The sequence below is a fragment of the Rhea pennata genome, chromosome 5, assembly GCF_028389875.1.
Source record: "Rhea pennata isolate bPtePen1 chromosome 5, bPtePen1.pri, whole genome shotgun sequence".
In the NCBI taxonomy this organism is placed as follows: domain Eukaryota; kingdom Metazoa; phylum Chordata; class Aves; order Rheiformes; family Rheidae; genus Rhea; species Rhea pennata.
The window spans coordinates 55019885-55024369 of NC_084667.1; the positions used below are offsets into that span (position 1 = coordinate 55019885).

Sequence of the window (4485 nt, forward strand, 5' to 3'; positions counted from 1 at the left end):
GAGACCAAAGTGTGGTCTGTGTCATACAGTGAGGGACTATGCTGGTCCCGTGGCTGTGACAGGGACTGGTTGAATGGAGTGAGGTGAATTAACAAGGTGATACTGGAAGTACAGGTGTGAGCCCCAGGAAAAAGCCACGGCTGGCAGGCGTGTGGATTCTGGATGTGTGCTGGGTGGCTTTGTTTAATCCACTCAGTGACTGTACAAAGCACAAATTAGCTCACTTCATACAAGGCAATACAGATGAGGCTGGAATCATTTGCCCTAAAAGCTTTGGGGAAGATTATCAAAAGGAGCTAGAATTGGAGCCCAGACAGAATGCAGTGAAAATTTGTCCAAGTTCTCTAGATTGTAACTTTCAGTGAAGATTATAATCAGTAGTTACCAGACAGAAAGCATGCCTTTAGAAAAAAGGCTGAGAAGAAGTATCCCTTCTTTGGACCATATCTCTAAGTACGTAGTTGCTGCTGTGCCGAACAGTGAAGATGTCTTAAAGACAAAAATCTATTGTCTGGCAAGAGAAAGATACCTGTAATGTCATTTGAAAAAAGGCAATTGGAGGTGTGAGAGCTCAGTTTGTAGGAAGGGGTGATGCCTCCCAGGTTTTCAGACAGCAGTTGCACTGCTGGACGAGGAAGATTCAGTCTAATCTTATCCCATCCTTGTCACTTAACTGCTCAGTGTCCCTCTGTTTGGTACCACAGAAAATCCTAATCAGCATTACTGAAAAAGGGACAGCAGGTGAGTGCTGAAAGCCACCAAAATCCATTGCTGCTCATATCGTTGGACCATTTTCAGAATGGCTGCGGGCTTGGGCTTGCTGACATTGCTCAGGGTTGTTTTCACCATGCTCTGTGGAGTGCAGAGGCCTTGTCCACATTTCAGAGGAGAACGTGCAGGGAATAACCATGTTTTAGGGTCAGCTGTAAATTTTCAAAATGGCCTTCCAGCGGGCCTCTCCCTCCATTATCTCCACGTGTTTATCCGAGAGGTAATTGCCCAGCTGTCTCTGCAAAAGAGGCAGAGCCTCTCTGTAAAGAGGTGTTCGCCCTCCCCTCATGGCAATTCAGTTCCCTGGTGTTTTATTCAGAGCTGTTGCAGTCTCTCCCTTGCCAGCCGGCTCTGCGAGCCATCTGTGGTCTGTGGACCGTGGTCTGAGCACCAGATTAAACATGTGCATTTTTGTTATCTTTGAGGGTACAGACATACTTCTACCTCCTTGCCTATGAGAGCAAGGATCCAGAGTCCCTGAGTAGCTAGTGCTCAGGCGATGACCGGGAGGCCCTGCTCGGTGGTGTTGTGTAGTGTTGCAGGCAGTAGCACGCAACACGGGTACCCCCACAATGCCACTGTGCAGTGAGACCGGTCAGGATGACATGCTGTCTCAATGATTAAAAACACTGTGATTTTCCTCTGAGTGACCGTGTGAGGCTGGGCATGGGTCCTTTTGAAACCCATGAGGGGTGAGTCACTAAGAGTTTCACTTCCCAGTATTCCCAACCTCTCCAGACACAGCAGAAAGGCACAACAGACGTTTAGAAGGTGAAAGAACCTATTTAGGGTGTCTGATTTTTCTTTTCTTTTTTGTTATTTTTGGTTAAGACATTTTGTGGTGCTACACGAAACACAGAGGCCTTTTCCACACTTCAGATGAAGACAGTCAGTAAATAACTAAATCTGAGATGGAAGAGAGAACCTCAGTGGTTTGGACACAAGACTGATGCTCCGATACTTGGATTTGTGTCTTTGCCACTGACTGAGGAAGGGCTTGGAGTAAGTCACAGCACATTTCTAGTCTGCCTGGTAAACGAGGATAACAACAGTGTCATTTATAAAATAGTTCAAAGTCTTTGGATGAGAAATGCTAGTGGAGTGGTTATCACATCTGCTATATATACTGAAGGTCCTGGGTTCAAGCACTGGTAAAACCAGCACCAGGAAATCTTTGGGAGGTTGGACTAGATGATCTCCAGAGGTCCCTTCCAACCTTACTGATTCTGTGAATGCTGTAGTCAAGGATTAAAAAAGGAGCCAAATCAGGAACACCCATAGCTTTTATTCATAAGTTTGCTGACAGTTTTGTGTTGTGGTCTTCAGCTTTCCTTCTAGTTCACACATACTATTGACAGACCAGAAAGTATATTGTTGTCCAGTCTGCTCTCAGCCAGTCCAGACCTTCTATGACCTTCAGTTTCTGTGGCAATAAGTGCTAGACTGGAGAAACGCTGGTTTCATGTTTGAAGCAACGCCTGGCCCAGGTACCACCTTTTCTCCTTTCTTCCTTTCACTCTTTCTCTATTGGGCTGGCCCAGCCATAGGATGCCAAGCAAACCTGATGGGAAAAGAAAAGGGAGTATCCTCCCTGGCCTGATGGGTGGGAGAGGATAGCTGCCTTTCCCAGCTATTGCAACCAGAGTTGTGTCTCTGTGGCTCCCTTTGGGGCTAGGCTGCTCTCCTACCGGGTTGGCTTCAGTGGACAAACAGACAGACAGATGCACTACAGCCCTTTTAAACTGACAGAGCTGGGGAGCTGTCAAGAATGGGGGTGGGAGACTCAGAGGCAGGCAGGAGGGAGTAATGAGATGGTGCACAAGTAAGCTGGGTTATGGCCAGGAGAAAGGAAACTATCTTTCTTAAGGAGAAGCCTTTTCCTCATGAGGACAGTCCAGCATTGCAGCAGGTGGCCCAAGGACGTTGTGCAGTCTCTCCATCCCTGGAGGTTTTCAAGGCCTGACTGGAGAAAGCCCTGAACAGGGGCTCACAGCTGAATCTGCTTTGAGTAGGCTACAGACCTTCTGAGGACCCTTTCTTCTGGAATTACTCCGGCGTTCTTTACAGGGAAAAAAAAGAATTCTTCACAGAATGAATAAGGTTGGAAGGAAGGGACCTCTGGAGATCACCTAGTCCAACCTCTCTGCTCAAGCAGGGTCACCTAGAGCATGTTAGACAGGGCATCCAGGCAAGCTTTGAATATCTCCAGAGAAGGAGACTCCACAATCTCTCTGGGCAACCTGTTCCAGTGCTCCATCACTCTCACAGTGAAGAAATTCCTCTTCATATTCAGGTGGAACTTCCTGTGGTTCAGTTTGTGCCTGTTGCCTCTCGCCCTGTTGCATGGGACAACTGAAAAGAGTTTGTCCCTGATCCCCTTGACACCCTCCCTTCAGGTACTTGTACACATTGATAAGATCCCCCCTCAGTCTTCTCTTCCCCAGGCTGAAGAGGCCCAGCTCTCGCACCTGTTCCTCATAGGGCAGATGCTCCAGCCCTCTGATCATCTTCGTAGCCCTACGCTGGACTTTCTCCAGTAGCTCCATGTCTCTCTTGTAGTGAGGAGCCCAGAACGGGACACAGTACTCGCAGATGAGGCCTCACCAGGGCTGAGTAGAAGGGCAGGATCACCTCCCTCGACCTGCTGGCAACACTCTTCCTAAGGCACCCCAGGACACCATTGGCCTTCTTGGCCACAATAGCACATTGCTGGCTCATGGTCAACCTGTCATCCACCAGCACTCCCAGGTCCTTCTCTGCAGAGCTGCTCTCCAGCAGGTCAGCCCCCAGCTTGTACTGGTGCCTAGGGTTATTCCTTCCTAGGTGCAAGACTCTGCACCTGCCCTTGTTGAACCTCATGAGATTCCTCTCCACCCAGCTCTCCAGCCTGTCCAGGTCTCTCTGAATGGCAGCACAGCCCTCAGGTGTGTCAGCCACTCCTCCCAGCTTGGTATCATCAGCAAACTTGCTGAAGATGCACTCCGTCCCCTCGTCCTGGTCATTGATGAAGAAGTTGAACAGGATGGGACCCAGTACTGAGCCCTGGGGGACGCCACTAGCCACAGGCCTCCAACTAGACTCCACGCCACTGATGACGACCCTCTGAGCTCTGCCTTTCAGCCAAGGAAAGGTGGATTCTCAATCCACCTCACTGTCCACTCATCTAATCCACGCTTCCTGAGCTTATCTAGTAGGATGTTATGGGAGACAGTGTCAAAAGCCTTGCTGAAGTCAAGGTACACAATGTCCACTGATCTCCCCTCATCTACCCAGCCAATGTCCACTGATCTCCCCTCATCTACCCAGCCAGTCATACTATCACAGAAGGCTATCAGATCGGTTAAGCATGATTTCCCCATGGAAAAAAAGCACCTGTCAGGAGTGGGATTTGAACCCACGTCTCCACACAGAGACCAGAATACCCGCAGGAGGGAAGGCAGAGCCTTGAGTCTGGCGCCTTAGACCACTCGGCCATCCTGACAGTAATTATCCTCTGATCCAAACCTGTCTGACAAGCAGGTGTGTTAGTGCTGCCCACTTGGCCTTTACTTGGCTGGAGATGATGGCGGTGGCAGCTGGCAGGGCATCAGTGTTTGGTTTTCAACCTCTCTGTAGCAGCACCTTGCTCCCCTTGCTATGCTCTTGTCTATTAGAGGGTCAGGATATGACTCAATTTGGGGTTTTGAGCTGACTAAAGAGCAGGACCTAAGGAAG

At 49.3% G+C, this 4485-nt stretch overlaps 1 non-coding gene across 1 annotated transcript; it reads right to left on the reverse strand.

Moving 5' to 3' along the window:
- Positions 1-4144: 4144 nt before the first annotated feature.
- TRNAL-CAA (transfer RNA leucine (anticodon CAA)) lies at positions 4145-4252 on the reverse strand. Its single transcript has 2 exons — positions 4215-4252; positions 4145-4190 (listed from the first exon to the last, which is right to left on the reverse strand). It is a non-coding gene; the product is annotated as a tRNA-Leu (tRNA).
- Positions 4253-4485: the final 233 nt, after the last annotated feature.